The sequence below is a fragment of the Anabas testudineus genome, chromosome 1, assembly GCF_900324465.2.
Source record: "Anabas testudineus chromosome 1, fAnaTes1.2, whole genome shotgun sequence".
NCBI classification, from domain to species: domain Eukaryota; kingdom Metazoa; phylum Chordata; class Actinopteri; order Anabantiformes; family Anabantidae; genus Anabas; species Anabas testudineus.
Window position 1 is genome coordinate 1230264 of NC_046610.1, and position 23702 is coordinate 1253965.

The 23702-nt window shown below is 42.8% G+C and overlaps 1 pseudogene; it reads left to right on the top strand.

The window, feature by feature from the left end:
- The first annotated feature begins 444 nt into the window (after nucleotides 1-444).
- LOC113161907 lies at nucleotides 445-23601 on the top strand (annotated as a pseudogene).
- Nucleotides 23602-23702: the final 101 nt, after the last annotated feature.

The window sequence follows — 23702 nt, forward strand, 5'->3', positions numbered from 1 at the left end:
ACAACTAATAATAGTGAAGCACCAGCAACATGCAAAGATCGCAACATTACAGGACACATAGTGAGCTGAACTTAGGGCTGATTATGGGATTGCAGAGCTGTAGGACTGTAAAAAGACACACACTGCGAGTGGCAGTAACAGGTGCAGGAACAATAGAGCTTTAACGTCACATCAGGAAGTGAAAGTTGGTCAGAACAACAGAAGAGCTGCAGTCAGACAAAACTGTTCAACTCAGTTCATCTTTTTTTCCTCCACAACTTTCTCCACCAGTGGTGATTACAACTGATCATATTTACTGTGTTTAAAGTGACTTTTAAGAAGTTCTATCCCATTCAACTGAACATTTTATAACATTATTCCATCAGTTTTACAATATTAAACAATAATGAATAAATATAAATATTTGTTCACACTTTTACCAACTTTTCCCCTCAGTGTGTAGATATGTCTGCTGCCAGCTGTTTATTATCTGAAGATCAGTTTCTTTGCTCCATCTGTCTGGATGTTTTCACTGATCCAGTCTCCACACCATGTGGACACAACTTCTGCAAAGACTGCATCATGAAACACTGGGAGATGACTGACAGCTGCCAGTGTCCCATGTGTAAAGAGGATTTTACAACAAGACCTCAGTTACAGGGTCAACACCTTCATCTCTGAGATGGTTTCTCAATTCAAACATGAAGCTCCACAGAAAACCAGCAGCAGCAGCTCAGAGCAACAAGTTGTCAAACCAGGAGAAGTTCCCTGTGACGTCTGCACTGGAACCAAACTGAAGGGCCTGAAGTCCTGTCTGGATTGTCTGACCTCCTACTGTGAGACTCACCTGGAGCCTCATCTGACAGTGTCAGGACTGAAAAGACATCAGCTGATCGACCCTGTGGAGAACCTGGAAGGCAAGATATGTATGAAGCACGATAAACCTCTGGAGCTGTTCTGTAAGAGCGACCAGACATGTGTCTGCATGTTCTGCTCTGTCTTAGACCACAAGACTCATGATGTTGTTCCTCTGAAAGAAGAATATGAAGGAAAGAAGGCAGAGCTGGAGAAGACAGAGGCTGAAATCCAACAGATGATCCTGAAGAGACGACTGAAGATTCAGGAGATCAAACACTCAGTAAAGATCAGTCAAAAAGATGCAGACAGAGAGAAAGTAGAAGGTGTTCAGGTCTTCACTGCTCTGAAGGAGTCTGTGGAGAGAGGTCTGTCACAGTTTTAAGGAGAGGGACGAGGCAGGAATGAACTTAACAGGATTTTAATAGGAAACTAAGGGGGTGTCAACAGACACTACAAAAATAGGCAAAAACACGAGGACAAAGTAACAACAGAAAACTACCCAGATGGCGGAGAACAAAGTAACAAAACAGGAACCAAAGTACAAAACCAAAAACCACTGCTCGATGGCAGGAAAACACTCACGGGAACAGTTAACAATGTCCACAGTTCAGAGGGGGGAACATAGTCCAGGGAATCCAGAGGGGAAAGCACAAAATCCAGAGTCCAGGGGGGGAAGCAGACAGGGCTGAGGAGGAGTGAGCAGGAGCAGGCAAGGTTGGGCAACAGTCAGGGAAAGCAACAGGCAGGAACACAGGCAAGGAACCACAGGCTGGAGACAGGTTGGGGAAAACGACGCTGGAACCAAGAGGGGGGAATGACGACGATCTGACAGGGGAGGAAAGTCTGAGGAGAGCTTATGTAGTGTGAGGGGAACACAGGTGAGTCCAATATGCCGCTGATTGGCAAGAGCAGAGGGAGAGAACTGGCTGGTGGGCGGAGTCCAGAGGGAGAGTGAAGTGGAGCAGTGAGGGAAATCCTCAGCTTGGCCTGATGCCAGGCCGAAACCATGACAAGGTCTGAACAAGTTCCTAAAGGAGATCGAAGACAAACAGAAAACAACAGAGAAACAGGCTGAATACTTCATCCAAGATCTGGAACAGGAAATCTCTGAGCTGATGGAGAGAAGCTCTGAGGTGGAGCAGCTCTCACGCTCTGAAGACCACCTCCACCTCCTCCAAAGCTTCTCATCCCTGAAAGCTGCTCCACCCACCAAGAACTGGACAGAGGTCAGAGTCCGTCCTCCATCATATGAGGGGACTGTGGTGAGAGCTGTGGCTCAGCTGGAGGAGACGCTCAGTAAAGAGATGAAGAAGCTGTTTGAGGCTGAGCTGAAGAGGGTCCAGCAGTTTGCAGTGGAGTTGACTCTAGATCCTGATACAGCACATCCCTATCTCATCCTGTCTGAGGATGGGAAACAAGTTCATCATGGTGACGTGAAGAAGAATGTTCCAGACAACCCAGAGAGGTTTTCACCTTGTCCTTGTCTTTTAGCAAAGCAGAGTTTCTCTTCAGGCAGATTTTACTTTGAGGTTCAGGTTAAAGGTAAAACTAGATGGACTTTAGGAGTGGTCAGAGAGTCGATCAACAGGAAGGGAGACATCACACTGAGCCCTCAGGATGGTTACTGGGCTATGTGGTTGAGAAATGAAGATGAGTACACAGCTCTTTATGACCCTCCAGTGCGTCTCCATCTGAAGTCTCGTCCTGAGAAGGTGGGGGTGTCTGTGGATTATGAGGAGGGTCTGGTCTCCTTCTATGATGTAGATGCTCCAGATCTTATCTACTCTTTTACTGGGTGCTGCTTCACTCAGAAACTCCACCCATTCTTCAGTCCCTGTAATAATTATAGAGGTATAAACTCTGCTCCTCTGATCATCTGCCCTGTCAATCAAACTACCTGATCTTTTTATGATGACACTCTGTCAACAACACATTAATTAGATTGACAGTGTTGACAAAATATCCATAAAACTATTTCGGAAGAGTAGTGTAGTAGTATTTATTGACAGAGAGTATACTTGTTAAAAAGGCCAATGCCACTTGGACTATTCCGCCCCCCCCTCTGGTATACTGGAATGGTATGGACAGTTTCTGAGTTCATTAAGTTCATTAAGTTTATTAAGTTCATATCAACTGTTATTGTTTATGCAGTGTGTGCGTCCATTGAACTGTAAGTCCGTTATTATAGCTTTTTATGTATATTTATGTTTCTGTTACCGATATTATGGCTTTTCGTAGTTAGCTCGCCGTTTCGGCTAAATGTGATTATAGTATAATTAGATATATGTGTATTTATGGTTGAGTTGTCTAATGCTAAGTACCATTTCTTAATAATATGATTGATTTACTGGTTTAGCAGACTTGTATTTGCTTTAGCTAGGAAAGTGCAGTAGAGGGAATCGTTGTGAAGTCAGAGCTCCATCTCGTGGCAGCGATCTGAGTAACATGTGGTCGGTAAACTCAGTCACGTCTTGATAATTAGGTATAACTGTTCTACTTAGTATTGATTTTGTATTGTGTATTTCTTTCAGAAACCACACACACACACACATAAAAGCACATAAATGAGAATATGACTGGAATAAGGAATGCTGGAATAAAACTTTCCTAAAGGAAAAGAGGAACAAGTTTTTGAGTGATCGGCAGTAAAGTATCCGAACCCAAGTACAAGAGAGACGCCAGTGTCAGCCAACTCCATTTTTTCAATACTATATATACTTTATTATAGACTATCTATCCCTGTCAAATAAACTAAATTCTAAAATAATTAGACATTTCAAACAATAATCGAATCACTTAAGTCAGGAGTTTAATGTGATCAGAGAGTAAAGACAGTAGTTCTCAGCAGTATGTGACTGATATGTGTTACACCAAATCAAAATTCTAAAACTGGAAGTTACCATCTAATAGATAGCAGAGAGTTTTTATAGAGTTCATTTTATAAAAAACAGCGCTAATCTGAGCCTTGTCCTCAGCTATAGCAGTGAACAATTTGAATGTGCTTCAGTCTCCCCATCTTTTCTCATTATCAGAGTTTGAACAAATCCTGTGTGTCTGGGTTTTCCTTAAACAACTCAGTGTTCAATAACCAGCGGATCACTATCAGCTCAGTGCACACACACACGCATCGGCATAAAGAGGTAACGTGTGTGCTGCAGACAGCCACATAGAACACTATCCCCTAACTTATTAGTCTGAACATCAGGACTGTAACAGAGAGCAACAACTGCCCCTTTCTGCTTTGCCAACTGAAGTTCTACTGTGACGCAGTAGCATGCTTTCAGGAAGTGAACACAAGCACCTTACATGTATGTGACTGCATGACGTGATTCTGCAACAAAGTGCGGATTAGAGGAAGAAAACTGATGAAATGATCCGTGAGCGGGTCGGTCAACATGTCTCTTAAACTTAAAATTAGTCAGACAAACATCTGACTAACTTTCCCCAGTGACCTGTAGCCAAAGCAACTTGTACTGTACTGTGCTGTAGTTAAAGATCTCATGTGTACCAAATAAAGTACTATGGAGACTCAGTGCCTGCTTCATCTGTCAACAAGCTTCAGCTGTTTACTGATGCAGGCTCTGCAGCTTCCGTTATGCCATATTACATCTATGATAAGTACTCTCACGTTTTTCTCACTGGTAACCCTATACCTGTACAAGAAAAGAATTCCTGTCACAGCTTGCTTGCAAAACAATGTGACATAACTACATTAGCCACCTTCCTTTCCTGTGAAAAGACCTGATGCATGCCTTGAATGTCTTTCTAAAAGGAAATGCTGTTCTTCCTCCTTTGCTTCACCTGTCACAGTGATGACAACCAACTCTGCACTCACCCCGTGAAATCGCTCGTGCATTCAGCTTTGTGTATGAAGTGAAAATTCCCTCTGGGTTTCAGCAATTGTTGTCACGGCGTCTAAAACAAGTAGAAGAAGGATGTGTGCACACCTCCATGAACTAAACAAAGCTGTGGCCACAGAGTGATACCCCCTCCCCTTCAATTGATTTAGATATTGAATACTGCTAGTTACCTCTTCAAAAAGACAGCAGAGATTTTAAAGCGTTCATTACACATGAGGGTCTTTTCAGAATTTACAGCATTCCCTTCTTGTATTTGCCCCCTCTACCTTCCAGGTAATGAATGGGTGAGATACCTAACTCTTTTGGGTCGTACTACTTGGACGATCTGATCTATGGCAAAACCACTGCTGAACATGACCACATTGTCCTCTAATCATCAGTGTTCATCAAGCATTTTTTTGTATTTTGGCCACAAAGAGGATCATACCAGTCAATAACATGAGAGTCTTCAGGCAGAACTAGTGACAGTACATACTTCAGGTTCTAGTTTATGAAACATTTTGTCCATGAAAGACTGCACCAGGTGTCTGGACTCAGAGATTTTCCCTACATTAGTGTGGGCAACATTTTTTCATGGTTTATACGTGTATTCATTCCACTGTGCTTATCTTTTAAATACTATTAATACAAACGTCTTTTATTCAAGATCTCAAAGCTGCTTTGTGAACATATTGGACAATTTATTGGATCTGATCAACACGGAGAAGACTTAAAGGCAAAAACTGTGTTCAACATTCCCTCCAACATCCAACTGTAATGCCTTATATCAGTGGTTCCCTGAACCAGTCCTCAGGACCCCCTGCCCTACCCAGTGCTGATTATCTGGATTAGCTGTGCTGAGCCAATTAGACACTGTAAGAAACATCTGATTCAGGTAATTGGAGAAGAGCAAGTAGAAGTGGGATGGTACTCTCCATGCGGAACTGGTCACATGGCAAAGATGGTGCTGACATAAATCTTGTAGATCTTGGTGTAGATCATGTAGTCTGGTGAGAGTGTCACAAAACACACATAGACCAGGTAGTAGCAGAGAGGGAAAATCCAATGTTTATATATAGGAAACAGATTCGGGACCAGGAATCCAAAAACAGCAAAGGCGAGTTGGAGAGTCAACCACTGATCCCATGACTGGTAGACAACTCCCACCTCCTAATCCACAGCTGCCCCAGTGCTTGACTGCTGTAAGTGGTGGAGCAGAACTGGAAATACAGGCCAGGTTCAATCTCACAAAGGAAACATATAGACTGTCAGAACGAAAGTGAAGCTGCAATTTAGAAAAATCTGTTTCTGTCTAAAGAAGAAATAAACTGAGCTGAACTGTCTTTTTCTAGAAGACTTTAAAACACTGGTGAGTACAAGAGAAATTTATTCCAGCTGATAGTAACACAAAACTTCAACTGTACTCTGTCAGTTGCTGTCTGATTTCCAATCTTTTGTTGGTGCCTGTTACAATTGTAGTTATACATATATAAAACGTATTCATTTACATCACTTTCCAATGTTTTGCCAACTTTTCCCCTCAGTGTGTAGATATGTCTGCTGCCAGCTGTCTGCGATCTAAAGATCAGTTTCTTTGCTCCATCTGTCTGGATGTGTTCACTGATCCAGTCTCCACACCATGTGGACACAACTTCTGCAAAGACTGCATCACTGGATACTGGGATACTAATGTCTTAAGCCACTGCCCCGTTTGTAGAGAGGTTTTTACAACAAGACCTCAGCTACGGGTCAACACCTTCATCTCTGAGATGGTTTCTCAATTCAAACATGAAGCTCCACAGAAAACCAGCAGCAGCAGCAGCTCAGAGCAACAAGTTGTCAAACCAGGAGAAGTTCCCTGTGACGTCTGCACTGGAACCAAACTGAAGGCCCTGAAGTCCTGTCTGGTGTGTCTGGAGGAGCAGCTCTCACTCTCTGAAGACCACCTCCACCTCCTCCAAAGCTTCTCATCCCTGAAAGCTGCTCCACCCACCAAGAACTGGACAGAGGTCAGAGTCCGTCCTCCATCATATGAGGGGACTGTGGTGAGAGCTGTGGCTCAGCTGGAGGAGACGCTCAGTAAAGAGATGAAGAAGCTGTTTGAGGCTGAGCTGAAGAGGGTCCAGCAGTTTGCAGTGGAGTTGACTCTAGATCCTGATACAGCTCAACCGAAACTCATCCTGTCTGATGATGGGAAACAAGTTCATCATGGTGATGTGAAGAAGAATGTTCCAGACAACCCGCAGAGGTTTTCACCTTGTCCTTGTCTTTTAGCAAAGCAGAGTTTCTCTTCAGGCAGATTTTACTTTGAGGTTCAGGTTAAAGGTAAAACTAGATGGACTTTAGGAGTGGTCAGAGAGTCGATCAACAGGAAGGGAGACATCACACTGAGACCTCAGAATGGTTTCTGGACTATATCTTTAAGAGAAGAATACCAAGCTACTGCTAACCAATCAGTCTGTCTCCCCATGAGGTCTCGTCCTGAGAAGGTGGGGGTGTTTGTGGATTATGAGGAGGGTCTGGTCTCCTTCTATGATGTAGATACTGCAGCTCTTATCTACTCCTTTACTGGCTGCTGCTTCAATCAGAAACTCCACCCATACTTCTGTCCCGGCCTTATTGATGATGGTAAAAACTCTGCTCCTCTGATCATCTGTCCTGTCAATAAAACTGTTTGTTCTCTTATGATGCATCTGCCAAGAAAATTGTAAAAGTTCAATTATAATATGAACCAGGAATTAAAAATTGTCTTAATTTGATAAACTAAAAACAAAAATATGACCTTCATGAGATTTGAGCTATTGTTTAAAAATGTATGTATTTTTCATGACTTAACATTTTACATCTAGAGGAGAATATATGGAGCATGATTTACTAAGATTCCAGATAGTAAGTGCTAAATTCTGTTTGTAGGCATTTTGCAGGTGATCTAACAAGAATGAATTAAATTGTATAAAAGTGAGAATACTGTGTGTTTCACTTGTGTCTCTCAAGGAGAGTTTGGAGAATTTTCTGTATAAATGCATGATGAAATTTAATCTATATGAATTAATGTATTTAATGGGAGAGGCTAATTTCCGGAAAACCATCTACTGAGGCTGTGTGTTCTCATTAACCAACTGTGCTTTTGCAACATAGACTTATTCCTCAGTGTATATTGTTCCACCTCTGATCGCAGTCTACACGTGCCTCATTCTGCTGTTGGCCATCTTGGAGGCTCCACCATTTTCACCGATCAACAAACCACCACTTCTGGTTCACCACTCTAGACAACACCTCACAGTCTTCTATCTGGTTCACTCCTTCTATGCCGCTGGACCACCATTCACCCACCCAGTTTGTACTCTTCTCAAACATTACCCAAATTTCAGCCAGACTTGATCTAACTCTGTCTCCTCTCATAGACCTCCACCTCCACCTCCACCTCCTCTTTTGTAATAAACCTTCGTAACTTATTGTCTTTTGCATCATCTCTGGTCAAGGAGTCTGATCCTAGCAACGTGACAATAGTACATCACAATACAGATGTACTGTGACCTAATCTAACAGAGATCCAGATATTTGGTGCTAGTAGTTCCGCAATTAGTGAAATTTAGTTCTCAAGTAATTGCAGTATAAAGAAACTTGTGTCTGTAAGGTTCAGTCACTGGTTAACCAGTATTCCTGGCTACCATTACACCATGAAGACAAATAACACTCTCAGTGACTCGGGTCATTAAAAAGCATAAGTCAGAGGATGGATGCAAAAACATCTCCAAGGCACTAAACATCTCCCAGAGTTCAGTGAAATCCATCATATTATAAAAATATGGTACACATATACAGAGTTCCTCAGGAATGTTATGTGGGGGGCCCTGTGAAGCATAAGTAAGAGGGTTGGAGAGATGTAGAGCAGAAGACATTTACATGATTGTGGTGTTTTCTTCATGTCAGCATTTATTAAATTGAGATGGTTCATCACACTGAGTCCTTCCTTTAAGTCTGCTAAGATTTTACAATAGAAGGAGGAAGAGGAGAAATTTCTACGACATGTTGGAGGTCCCAGCGAGGACGGACATGCTGCTGATTGATGCCTGAGTCCAGAATGAAGGTTGCTGCCGGCCTGGGAAAGTTCCGCTCTGACAAATGGAGGACTGGATTCCCGCCTGACGCTGGGACAGGCGATTGACAGCAGATGTTTAATTCAAACTGATGAGTGAGTACAGTATCATGAACCATTTCTTCGGTAGAGATTACCTAGGTTAGGCAGTCGATAAATCCTGTGTGGTCCGATTGCAGATAACTCTGTGTGGAAAACAATCAAATACATCCTGTGTGGAAAGGACATCATTTGGTTTGTGTAATGCAAACACTTATTTCACCTTGCATATTTTTATTTAATTGTAATTACTTTGTGAGTGAGTCAGGTCAGCTGCATAGCAGCTCTGCCATCGGTGTGTGAATGTGTGTGTGCTTGTGTGTGTGAATGGGTGAATGAGAAGCAGTGTAAAGCGCTTTGAGTACCAACTAGGTAGAAAAGCGCTATATAAGTGCAGACCATTTACCATTTACCATTGTAGAAACCTGTTTTCACTTTGACATTAATGCTTCTTGGAAGCCACTTGGATGAGTAGTGAAACATTTCAACCTAACAAGAAGAAAGTCCAGTTAGCATGACTCAACTTCCAGATGAATAGGCTGCAGTTTGCTTTAATGAGAAACTATGTGTTGTAATTTTCATTATCTGGGCAGATGAAAATGTTGTAAATGTAAATGTAAATGTCATAAAGATTAAACTCCTGTTGTACCAAATGCATGTGTCATGCCTGAAGAAGAGTTGGGGCAGAACTGGAAATACAGGAAAGCTTCATTGTCACATTGCTCAGATGACACAAAGATTTGTCAGAGCTGCAGCGAAACTGCTATCAAGTCAAAAAAAGACAATTCTGTAAAGAGATTTATCAGTATCACATGTTTAATGTTTCTAAAGAAGATATAATTTGCTTTACTCTGGTTGGTAAAAACACCTCAACACTGCTCAGAAGGAGACTTTTCCTCTCTTCAATTTATACAGACTCTTGTCAAGCAAACAAAAAAATCAGGTAAGTACAATTTAAAATTGCGCAACTTAATATTCCAGCAGTTATACAAACTTTAAGTCAAACTATTGGAGGTAAGGTCTTTTATTTTCTTTCACATTATGTAAGATAGGTGCCATCACTTGAGGATTCTTTCCATTCCTTGTTAGCAGCTTTGTGCCTTAGTATTATTCTTAGCTTACCTTTATATTTACTTTGTATAATTTTTACATTTCCCCTCAGTGTGTAGATATGTCTGCTGCCAGCTGTTTATTATCTAAAGATCAGTTTCTTTGCTCCATCTCTCTGGATGTGTTCACAACTTCTGCAAAGTCTGTATCATGAAACACTGGGATTACTGATTACATGATGTTGTTCCTCTGAAAGAAGAATATGAAGGAAAGAAGGCAGAGCTGGAGAAGACAGAGGCTGAAATCCAACAGATGATCCTGAAGAGACGACTGAAGATTCAGGAGATCAAACACTCAGTAAAGATCAGTCAAAAAGATGCAGACAGAGAGAAAGTAGAAGGTGTTCAGGTCTTCACTGCTCTGAAGGAGTCTGTAGAGAGAGGTCTGAACAAGTTCCTAAAGGAGATCGAAGACAAACAGAAAACAACAGAGAAACAGGCTGAATACTTCATCCAAGATCTGGAACAGGAAATCTCTGAGCTGATGGAGAGAAGCTCTGAGGTGGAGCAGCTCTCACACTCTGAAGACCACCTCCACCTCCTCCAAAGCTTCTCATCCCTGAAAGCTGCTCCACCCACCAAGGACTGGACAGAGGTCAGAGTCCGTCCTCCATCATATGAGGGGACTGTGGTGAGAGCTGTGGCTCAGCTGGAGGAGACGCTCAGTAAAGAGATGAAGAAGCTGTTTGATTCTGAGCTGAAGAGGGTCCAGCAGTTTGCAGTGGATGTGACTCTAGATCCTGATACAGCAAATCCCTATCTCATCCTGTCTGAGGATGGGAAGCAAGTCCATCATGGTGATGTAGGACAGGTTCTCCCAGACAACAAAAAAAGGTTTATCCTTTATGCCAACGTCTTAGGAAAGCAGAGTATCTCAGCGGGTAGATTTTACTTGGCAGTTGAAGTTATAAAAAGGACCGACTGGGTCTGGTCTCCTTCTATGATGTAGATGCTCCAGCGCTTATCTACTCATTTACTGGCTGCTCCTTCACTCAGAAACTCTACCCATCCTTCTGTCCCTGTCCTAACAAAGGTGGTAAAATTCAGCACCTCTGATCATCTGTCCTGTCAATACAACTGCCTGATATAAATGTATAAGTCATTAAATTTATATTTTTAACAACCACAGTATAACTGCTGCCTACGTATCTGTAAAGACACAGCAGTAAATATCATCATCCCTGTGGATTTATCAAATTTTAACTATCATTTACATTTTTCATATTGTTGTGATATTTAAATGTTTTTTCACCTTTCACTTTGTTTTTACTGTTTCAGTACCCAGATTATTTATTAATCAATAATCAGGATGTAAGGGGGGTGCAGTAAAGAACGAGAAGGAAAATATTTGTGGCGATCAATTAATTCAATTCAATTCAATTCAATTTTATTTGTAGAGCGCTTTTTACAATTGACATTGTCACAAAGCAGCTTTACACAACCAAAGAACAGTACATGAACAGTGTATGTGTATGAGTCATAATAATGTGATTGTCCCTGATGAACAAGCCGAGGGCGACAGTGGCAAGGAAAAACTCCCTGAGAAGGCAACAGGAAGAAACCTTGAGAGGAACCAGACTCAACAGGGAACCCATCCTCATATGGGTGATTACATGCTGTGTAGGCAGCAGGCAGTCCAGTATAACAGTTAGTGTCTTTTAAGTTAATATGGAGTCCAGTTAGTTATTGCAGGCAGACTTATTCCATTCCTTGACTATCGAGCGTTGAGTCGAGACCTCCAAGAAACAGCTTCCGACGTCCGCCGAGGCCGGGACCGACATCATAGTAGCTTGTGACCAATCCAGTCTCCAAACGCATCCCAAAGGGCAAACGGTGGATCCAGGCGACGAGATCTCCAGCCAGAAGTTGGGCATCAGGACGAGTCAGACAGGTCCAGAGGGCAAAGGGTGGAATGACGTGTAGCTCGACAGAGAGACAGGAAGAGGGAAAAGAGAGAGGGAGAAGGAAAGAGAGAGAAGAGGAGAGATGGCAGTTAGTTGTATTCACAGTCAGAAAAAGTTTGAGGTGAATGTATATGTAGAATAGTGCAGCAGGGACTCCGGCAGGACTAATTATGACAGCCTAACTAAAAGGGTGGGCCAGAAGGAAACACAGAGATGAGGGCGCACTGGGATGTAGAGCAACCAAACACTTCACCATCAACAAACCCGAGTGATCAGTGAGAGTTGGGAAGACAGCATCTAAACATACCAGTTTACCATAATGCTCTACGTCCATGAGTCCTTCCCAGATCTATTTACTCAAATGCTTGACTAAATAAATAGGTTTTCAGCCTAGACTTAAACACTGAGACTGTGTCTGAGTCCCGAACGCTATTTGGAAGGCTATTCCATAACTTTGGGGCTTTGTAAGAAAAAGCTCTGCCCCCAGCTGTAGTTTTTAGGATACAAGGTACTGACAGGCAGCCAGCATCCTTTGAGCGAAGTAGGCGTGGTGGATCATAAGACACTAGTAGTTCACTTAGATACTGCGGCGCAAGACCATTTAATGCTTTAAATGTCAAAAGTAGTATTTTAAAATCAATGCGAAATTTCACGGGGAGCCAATGAAGTGTAGAATAAGATAGGCGTGATGTGATCGTATCTTCTGGTTCGAGTGAGGACTCTCGCTGCTGCATTCTGAACTAACTGAAGCTTGTTTATGCACCTGGTTGAACAGCCAGACAGTAAGGCATTACAGTAGTCCAACCTAGAGGTGATGAAAGCATGGACTAATTTTTCTGCATCATTTAGTGACAAAATATTCCTTATCTTGGCAATATTTCTGAGGTGAAAGAAAGCTGTCCTGGTGATATTATCTACATGAGCTTCAAATGAAAGACTGGAATCTAGAATCACACCAAGGTCTTTGACTGTTGCACTAGATGTAAGAGAAAGGCCATCTAGAGTTACGGTGTGGTCTAACATCTTGCTTCTAGCTGCAGATGATCCTATAACTAGTACTTCTGTCTTATCAGGATTTAGCAGAAGGAAGTTAATTAGCATCCAGTCTCGTATATCCTTTACACATTGCTCAACTTTATTAAGCAGTTTGATCTCATCTGGTTTTGATGAAACATATAACTGTGTGTCGTCAGCATAACAATGAAAGTTAATACCATGTTTACGGATAATGTTGCCCAGAGGAAGCATGTAGAGGGAAAAAAGCAGGGGGCCTAAAACTGAGCCCTGTGGAACACCAAACTCCACTGGAGAGCATGTGGAGTAATCGCCATTTAGATCTACATACTGATAACGACCAGTCAAATAGGACCTAAGCCAGGAGAGGGCCGTTCCCCTAATTCCAACAACATTTTCTAGTCTGTGAAGGAGAATACTATGGTCAATGGTGTCGAAAGCTGCACTGAGATCGAGTAGCACAAGCATAGAGACACTACCCTGATCAGCGGCCAATAGGAGGTCATTTACTACTTTAACAAGTGCCGTCTCTGTGCTGTGATGAGGCCTAAATCCTGACTGATAGAGTTCATGTATGTTATTTCTACGAAGATACGAGGATAGCTGCCCAGCTACTATCTTTTCCAGAATCTTAGAGATAAAGGGGAGGTTTGATATCGGCCTGTAATTGGACAGCTGACAAGGGTCGAGATCAGGTTTCTTGATTAGCGGTTTAATAACTGCTAATTTAAAACACTTTGGGACATACCCACAGCTGAGTGAGGAATTTATGATTGTCAGCAGGGGTTCTATTATTTCTGGCACTATCTGTTTTAGAAAGTGTGTCGGTATAGGGTCTAATGTACAGGTTGACAATTACCTATATATTGAACAAGGTTTTAAAGATAATCACAGTGAATACAGATAAACGTTCAAAAGTGGAGCGGCCATCAGCCACCTACTCTACATGAATGATATCAAGCTGTATGTAAAGAACAATCAGGACACTAACTCACTGATCCACCGGACATCTACACATCTACAGTGAGACATAAAGTAATAACAGTTAGACTGATAGGGAAGAACCACCAGTTAGCCACAAAGCATACACACAATCTAGTTACCTTGGTATTCCACAGTCACATGGGAACCAGGATGAAGAGGTAAGAAAGTCAACATCCAAATACCATCAAAGGATAAGACAGGTCCTAAAGATGCAGCTCAATGGAAGCAATACAATTTAACCCGTAACACATCAGATACCCTGTTGGTATTGTGAGCTGGCCAAGGTAGGACATGGAGGCTATCTGTGTGAAGATCTAAAAAGTCCTCACAAAGTACCAAGGCTTCGAATCCAAGTCAACATCCATTGATCGGACACCAGCTCAAAATAAGGCAGATGGGACCTGTCGGGTCCCAAAGTCACTATCTTAAATGAAACCCATAGCTTCCATTAGCAAGAGGACAATCAGTGATGAGCTGCTGAGAGAATGTCTACATGGGGTTTGTAGCCCAACAAGAGGAAAAGATGTATAATCAACAGATGGTTGACATCTCAGGCATCGGGAAATCCTACCAGGGGCTGGAAAAGGCTGGACTAACAGATACTGAGTACTGAGGCACAAGTTATAGCAGCACAAACACAGGCAGTAAGCTGCATAACAACATACGAAGACGTCAACTATATTAGACAGGACACTGACGCCTTGGAGACAGACAACACAAAGAAGCAGGGTGCAAAGTACAGACAGGGTGAGAGGTGGAGTGACGCTAGAAAGAAGAGAGCTTAAACTTCATAATCCTGAAATAAAACTCATCAGGTGAGAACAAGTGTTCGTCTTTCTGACCGAGGCAAAATAAACTGTGATTATCGTATTATTCTCATCAACAGACTCAAATACTGGTGAGTACAGTTGATTATTAACTCAAGCATTATTCAAAGAAGATGTTGAGATTAGATGTCGGTGCCTAATGTGTACCAGGATTTTAAAACAAGACCTGAGCTCCAGGTCAATAAGTTCAACATGAAGCTCCACAGAACGTACAGTAAAGATCAGTGAAGAAGATGCTGCTGAGGTGAAACCTCATCGTATCTCTCACCTACCACAGCTGTTTCTAAGCAGCTCAAAGAATCCCACATGATGACAGAATGTCAAATTGGAAGAAATCTATTATGTGCAAATGTGTGTAAGAACTTCATTTTTAGATATTTACTAATGCATGAAATGGTTTTGAATAAAACAGACCGTTGTAAACGGTTTCTCATATTCAGAATATTTATAAAATGAATAAATGTTAATAACATTTTAAATCTTAGTTCTCGTTTTATTTTGAAGTTTCCGGTTTGGCCACCACCTGTCGGAGAATTATTTTGAAAATCTTCGCCGGAAGCTGGATGGTAGCTGGAGCCGCAGTTTCTCGGTGATGATGATGATGATGATGATGATGATGATGATGATGATGATGATGATGGAGCATCGTCGGCCGCAGCTCCTCACACCGACAGGCCCCGTGTGTCGGTAGATGGTTTATCAGAAAGAGTCCTTTTCTTCTTCTTATTATTATTATTAGTTATTTCTGCTGCCGCTGACACCCCGAGCTCAGCGATGGTGGATTTGTCCGAAAGTGGTGCAGCGTCACCGGGACACAGACACGGACCGGGCTCCGGTAATAACGGGAGGAAAACGTCGAAAAAGTCCCGAACGAGAAGAGGCAAACGGGGCAGGAGAAGGAGGAATAAAAAGAACAACAGGAACTCCAAAACAGCACCACCGTATCTACCCCCGGAGGTAGCTACGTCTGTTAGCCTGAGGATTAACGGGATACAGAGATAGTTAGCTAGCTGCTAAAGTGGAGCTGGTCACAGGCTAATTCTGCTGCATGTCCTGTACACTACACCAATAAAAGATCTATAACAGGGCTTAGAAATACGTATTATTAAATTCAATATATAATAAAGGAGGCCTTGTCCCCGAAATCTGTGATTCTCATGATCGCACCAAACCTCCCTAAATAATATCACAGTTTATAGAAGTTGGTGTAAATGAATGAAATATAATAATTCGGCATAAGTTACAAGATTAACAGTGTTTTGTATTTTAGCACTCATATTTATTATACTTATCCAGCTTTACATTACCAACAGATTGAGAGAAATCTGGATCTGCAGGTGGAAAACTGTCATACAGAGAATCTCAACTGTTCCCAAATAGATAAACTAATCTGTTTGATGCAGAACACGACAAAGACAACAGCTGTGTGTATAATCATAATCATTCCTGTCGTCTTACTGACCCCTGTAAGAAGAGGTCTTTGTGTGCTGTTAGTGTAGTTAGTACAATGAACTACTGCTTGAATCTATCACTGACTTTAATGATCCGTTACATGGACAGTGATCAGCATAATGATCAGTGATACAGTTTTTGTGAGTGTTAATGAAATGGATTACATGACAATAACGTGGCATAGACTGGTTATAACATCCCTTAATCAGGCCTGACTTAAATAAAAATAGACGTGGAAAGCCGAAGAGTTCATAATTCTCCCCTTTATTCCTCTGCTGTCATCACAGTTACAGAGTAGTTAACAACACAGTTCAGGTTTTACTGGTTATAAATAACACAGCACGTTGAAACTGCTCCATCAAAAGAACAAATGGAAAAATTCACACTCCAGTAACTAAAAAACTGCTGATCTGTCAATACGACAACACGTGAATACAACATGTGGAGACTTACCTGGTAACAAAGTGCCCTCCACAGACTTCAGGCCGGATAGTGAAGATAGTAAAAAAGGGCTTCTGACATTTGTTTCTTGTTAACTTACCTCATTCTTTTTGTTTTCAGGCTGAAGAAGGAAACATAGAATATAAGGTAACTCCGTCTTTTTATAAAGCGATGCTCCCTGTTTGTTATTATCATTATTAATATTGTAGTAGTTGTATTAATGTTGGCAGTTTTTTAAATGTCTAACTTCTTTTCTGTTTATAATTATAACTGATTAAAGCTGAAATGATGCTGAATATTTGCAGCTAACACTGATATCAGTGTTTGATATTATAATCTGTAATACAGGCGACCATTAACATTTTACTTCAGACATTTTTTTTTTTATTTAAGTACAAACTTTAGAATCACACTGTAAAATACTTGTCACTGACTTTCATAACACTTTATTTGCAGTTATACAGTATCATCATTATTATTATAGATGTGTTTAAAGGTGGTCGAGGTGGAGCACATACTAATCTGCTGCATCATCGACTGACTGATTTGTAAAACTGCAGAAATCATCATCATGAGTGAAGTTAACTTGAGTTTAAGTTGTTAAAATCAAATGAATTAATTTAAATTTAAACCATCTTTTTTATCATTATAAGACACTGGGCTTAAAACTCCAGTGTGGTTTTGTGCTTTGAGGAAATTCACCTGCTGGCTCCTCACGTCTCTCTCTCTGCTGTCGATGCAGCTCAAGCTGGTCAACCCCACTCAGTATCGCTTCGAGCATCTGGCCACGCAGCTGAAGTGGCGTCTGCAGGAGGGCCGCGGTGAGGCCGTCTACCAGATCGGGGTGGAAGACAACGGCCTGCTGGTCGGCCTGACTGAGGCCGACATGAAGGCCTCGCTGAAGACCCTGAAGCGGATGGCAGAGAAGTAGGTCAAGTCATAAATCTGGAGTTTGTCTGATGAGGTTTGAAAGGTGCAACACTAATGAACCAAGACAATAGTTGTAATAGAAGGTAAGAAAGGACTGGAAACTGATGTCTGGATCAGGGGACTGGACCACAGTCTGTGGTTCTGTTGTTTTGAGTGATTTGTCGGATTGAGTTTCTTTCTTTTCCGTCTCTTCAGAGTCGGAGCCGACATCACTCTCCTCCGAGAGCGGGAGGTGGACTACGACTTGGACAGAAACACTCGAAAAATCGCTGAAGTCCTTGTTCGAAAGGTTCCTGATGATCAGCAGGTAAGATTCTGTCCTCCAGGTACCTCTGTGTTTGTCCTGATGAAAGGATTTTTTAATTATAGATAAACACGTCGTCCTCCTCCTCAATCTTGTTGTTTCGGTCCGACACAGTTCTTGGACCTGCGGGTAGCAGTGCTGGGGAACGTTGACTCTGGGAAGTCGACCCTCCTGGGTGTTCTGACGCAGGGCGAACTGGACAACGGGCGAGGCCGAGCGCGGCTCAACCTTTTTAGACACCTGCATGAGATCCAGACCGGACGCACGTCCAGCATCAGCTTCGAGATCCTGGGCTTCAACAGCAAAGGAGAGGTCCTGACACAGCAGATCCGAGTTTTAGATGAATTGTTTTCTTGATGTAGAAACTGAATTTCTTCTTATGCTGACTGCAGCTTAATGATCCGATTTCTGGGCCTCTCCAGAAAGACTTGGGCCTCTCATGTTTTCATGTAATATCCAGCTCAGATTTGGTCTCTCAGTGTCTGAAAGTCTGAGTATTGATTCTCTGGAGTTCTGGGTTTAGAGTGTACTGGCGATATCTATGAAGGACATGTGGTCAGGTGACCATTTTACTCATTAAAGTTTTATTTTGTGTTTTTTGGCAGCACGGCCTGTAGGCTTTTGGCTGGACTTGTTTTTTCTTTCTGACCATCTGCTTTTAATAGTTATGGTCAGCAGAGGATGATTTATGTGGATTGTGTCATCCTGTGTTGTCGTGCAGGTTGTGAACTACAGCGAGTCTCGGACGGCTGAGGAGATCTGTGAGAGCTCCTCTAAGATGATCACCTTCATCGACCTGGCTGGACATCACAAGTACCTGAAGACCACCATCTTTGGCCTCACCAGCTACTGCCCCGACTTCGCCATGCTGATGGTGAGCGCCAACACTGGCATCGGTGAGCTGCAGCCGCACACATCACCTACAGGAACATTTACCTTTAGCTGTGTTTAGCCTACAGGATGTGGTCGGCAACACGAGTGGAATCTGTCATAGTGTACTATGTACGTGTATTCACAGAGGGGATGAAAAGGAGCATGACAATAACAAAACTGGGGGCTAAAAGAAACTGAACTGTAAAGCAAAACTCTCAATGTACAGATCAGGCTCGTTCACGGCGCTCGCAGCCATGATCTCTTCTCCTGCTGACAAAAATATCACCTTGAATTCAGCACTAGGGGTCAGAATTGAACAGGAAACTGCTCAGCTGATATCAGCCAGAGCTGCTTTATTACACAAACAGAAGGTTTACATGTCCCACTTTACAAGTGTCTGCTGTCTTTTCTAGATTAGTTAGAAAACATAATTGTGTTTACAGGGGATTTCTCTTTTGCCGTAATACTACAATTCAAATTGAGTGAATTAAATTTAGGTGATTTTCTTCTGATTCAACTCAGAGAAATCAAATATACAATAAATGATAAAACCATTTCCTTCTCCTCGTCCAGCTGGCACCACTCGGGAGCACCTGGGCCTGGCCATGGCGCTGAAAGTTCCCATCTTCATCGTAGTCAGTAAAGTAGACCTGTGCTCCCGCGGCACCGTGGAGCGAACTGTCCGGCAGCTGGAGCGAGTCCTGAAGCAGCCGGGCTGCAACAAGGTGCCGATGGTGGTGTCCAACCCTGATGACGCCGTGACAGCCGCACAGCAGTTCACTCAGTCGACATGGTGAGTACAAATACTTCAAATACTACTAATACTAGTAATACTACTAATACTACTACTGCAGCAGTTCACTCAGTGGACATGGTGAGTACAAATACTTCAAATACTATATTTTTTAAAACCAAAAATAATCATTTCCAACATTGAACTCTATTAGTAACGTGTCAGTAAAACTTAAGCTTCTTGTGTGTGTGTGTGTGTGTGTGTGTGTATGTGCGTGCGCAGCGTCACACCCATCTTCACCCTGTCCAGTGTGTCTGGAGAGAGTCTGAACCTCCTCAAGGTTTTCCTGAACATCCTTCCACCTTTGAGCAACAGCAAAGAGCAGGAGGAGCTGATGCAGCAGCTCACAGAGTTCCAGGTGTGGACACACACACACACACACACACACACACAGAAAATATTTGGCTACCTGAGAGAAGTGTCATCACACAGAGTGATTAACTTGTCTGTGTGCAGGTGGATGAGATTTACTCAGTTCCTGATGTTGGGACCGTGGTGGGAGGAACTCTGTACAGGTGAGAGATCAACAACAAAAATCACAAGTCCACATTTACATTTACATTTTACATTTTTTAGTCATTTACCAGACGCTTTTAATGCAAAGCGACTTACAAGTCAGTACAAGTTACAATGGTAGGCAGGGCAGCGTGAGGAGGTCTCTGCCTAAGGACCCCTACTGGAGGTAGGCCACAGCTGGGATTTGAACCCCAGTCTCCCACATGGGAGGCAGTGATGTCCAAGAAGTTGTTTTGATTTTCCAATATTTTCTACATCACCATAACAACACTGACTGTGTGTTTTCAGCGGGGTGTGCAGGGAGGGCGAGCGGCTGGTGGTCGGACCGACAGACGAGGGCCGTTTCCTGCGTCTGAAGGTGGGCAGCATCCAGAGGAACCGCTCGGCCTGCAGGGTACTGAGAGCCGGGCAGGCCGCCACGCTGGCTCTGGGAAACTTTGACCGCTCCCTGCTGCGCAAGGTCAGAGGTCACATGTCTGAGATCATTCTAAGATACTTAGGTAACGGTTTCATCCTTCCACTAACTCCACTAACCCATCTGCCAACCTGATGTGTGATATGTCACCTGCATATTAACAATCCCACAATATTTGATTGTTCTTCTTTGTGCAGGAGAACTTGTCACTCTCAGGCTTTATGCTAAGAAAGCAACAGTGGGATCAGAGCAGCTTTAGCAGCCGATGTATGGGTTATCAGTTTTATGAGGTGTTCAAGCATCGGACAGAGTGTGGGACAATCATGCATCGAAAGGCCCCAGAGCCCAAAAAAACTAAATTGTAAAAAGCAAGATGCTGTTTTTTGTTTTACTGCAGACAGAGACACAAGAAATCAGGGTGACAGGCAACAAAACCCCGCTAGGCTAGACAAATACAGTCAATCCGGAAGAGAACGTGAATGTCTGAACCTCGTCTCTTCTCCACCCATTCAATAAAGTGGTGAACTAAAGTTTGAACACTCAAACATTTTCAAACACTCATGATAGCATGTTAGCTATAATTAGCATTCAATTAGCTATGTTTACACATTTAGCATTTCCACTGATAAACAGCACTTCTGTCAAACACACTAAATGTCTAGATGTGAAGCTCAGAGCTCAGCTGAAGAGTATTTTGGAAGGATAGAGCAGGACTACATGAGGTTCTCTGCAGCCTCCAAGTAAAATGCTTCACTCTCAGTGAATAGAAGTGGAGCTGGTGTCAGCATGTGATGACAGTGATGTGTGATGGCTTGTTGCAGGGGATGGTGATGGTCAGCCCGAAGATGAACCCGACCATCTGCTGTCAGTTTGAAGCCGCCATCGTCCTGCTCTTCCACGCTAAAACTTTCCGCCGGGGGTCACAGGTCACCGTGCACGTTGGCAACGTCAGGCAGACGGCGACTGTGGAGTGCCTTCATGGAAAGGTCAGTTTGTAGATTCTGTAACGGTCTGTGATCACTTCTCCATCTTATGCTCCGCTACGTGCTGTAACCTCCTTCCTCGTCTCTCTGCTGCAGGACGAGCTGCGTACCGGCGAGAGAGCTGTGGTTCGATTCCGCTTCATCAAACACCCCGAGTACCTGCGGCTGGGCGCCAAGCTGCTTTTCAGAGAGGGCGTCACAAAAGGCATCGGCCACGTCACCCGCCTGCTGCCACCTTCCCAGAACCACGACCAGAATCAGATCCACAACCAGAACCTGCAGGAGCTCTAAAGGCCGACAGATGTTGAGCTCCGTGAGAACTTCATCAGATGTCATCAGTGCTCCTCTGATCGCCACAAGTCGGTGTGTTAATGCACCAGTCCTGGATCTGTAGTTCTGTCCTCATTTACTCCTGCTGCGATGTTAGACTTCCTTATCATCATCTTCCTCCCAGCAGATGTTTGTGTCTTGAGCTAAAGCAGTTGACCTCAGTGGACTTAAGCCTGGACGGCTAATCTGATGTTGTGCCACAGAATGATTTAAGAGGCTTCTTTTTATCAGAGCGTCGTCATGAGATTTTGAGGAAGAGTTTCAGTGGCTCAGTGCTGTTGTCTTAAGTGGTGACGAGATGTAACCCTAGTTCTCAGTTTCACAGGAAGAATTGACCTCTGCTCACCCTCTCCTGAACTCTCTAACCCATCTCTGCACACTTGGGCTGAAAATGAAATTTGGAGGTTTCAAGTTGGTGAATTTTTTAAATCCCTGCTGAGCAGTCAGTGTCTTTTTTTGGTACTAGTCAGACCCCTGTTGGAAACTCTTCATGTTGACTGTGCAGCGCTCTAATTGGCTGTTCAGCTAACAAGTCCCAGACCCCAGAGCGTTGTTCAACTTCTCATCAGTCTGCAGTTGTTTATGGTTTGTATCTTCTAGATTCTGCTTTCTACCACCACCTGCTGGTACAGAGTCAATTCCAATGCTGCTTTTCCACCACAGCAGTTCCCTGGTGTCGGCTTGCTAAATAAATATATTTCATAAGTCACAGATTAAAATGCAGCTTTACTGATTTTCAACTCACTTCAAATTGAACTCATGAATATGCACGACGATGTTCTGCTCGTCTGTAAGGGTGCAGCACGGATTGGTCAAGCTAGCTAGGTTGCTAACTACTCCTTTATTTAGAGCGTTTGCTCAGCAGCTCAGTAGTAAGAGGAAATTTACTGCATTATTTTAGGCACATAAGTTGAGATGAGTGTCAAGTCGTGAGGAGGTTTATGAATCACAGACAATAAGTTATTTGTGTGCACATGTGAACCTGGACACCTCCAGGTCTCCTCGCGAACCACTAGCATTAGGCTAATTAGGTTTTTTACCATTTTGGGTATTAAGTATAAGTATAATGAAAAACGCCAGCTCATCGTGTGATGATGATCTTATCTCTGCACTTTATCCAGTTTCAATTCGAATGAAGAATTCCCTCAGTCCAGTCCAGTTTTCCTCTTTTATTCCAGCCACAACTTTAGCAAATGAGAAACTGGAGCTCGATGTTGTTGACGGGGGGGAGCTTCAGATAAACGCATTACGTATGTGTTTTCAGGAATGAAACGTTTCTTCGTCTCCAAACAGAGACGTGTGTTTTGGACGTTTTCTACTTTTTCTGGCCTTACGATCAGTTTGTTGAGCTCCACGTCGTCTGTTCAGCCTTTAAACTCAAACTCAAGTCTTCATTTACAAATGACACTGACACATTTTAGTTTCCAGTTTGTTCTGAATGTCTCTTCACGTTTAGTGATGCTGTTAAAAGTTGGTAGGTTTAATGTACCAGGCAGCTTTTTGCTCTAAACATAACCTGCATGTTCTTTGGCAGAAAAACGAATTCCTTCCTTTTACAGACAGAATCTGTTTCCAGTGACGTGTTGAGTTTTAACATTATTTTTCTGAGGTTCTGTGCAATTGTAAACCTAAGTATCGAATGTACTTTCCATGGATCCCGTGCAGCATTTGAATTTGCTTACTGTTCAAATGGAGTTACTGTTGACTTTGCACTTTGTGTCCTGACTCTGCATATGTTTGTTGGAGAGCTGTGGCCGCTGATTAAGCAGTACGACGAAGATGTGGACGCTGTGCCAAGAGGTCAGAGGGCGAGATGACCTCGCACAAACTGCAGCTGAACATTTAAACGTCAGAGCGGATTCATCAGTTTGTTTTTCCTGATTGTCCCTTGAGCTAATAAATAAAAGACTAAACAGCGTCTCTGAAACATCTCATCTCTGTGGAACAGTGTGAATTATTTTATTTTATTTTCAAATGGGCCGTTTTCCTAAGATAGATGTCCCGGCTGGACAA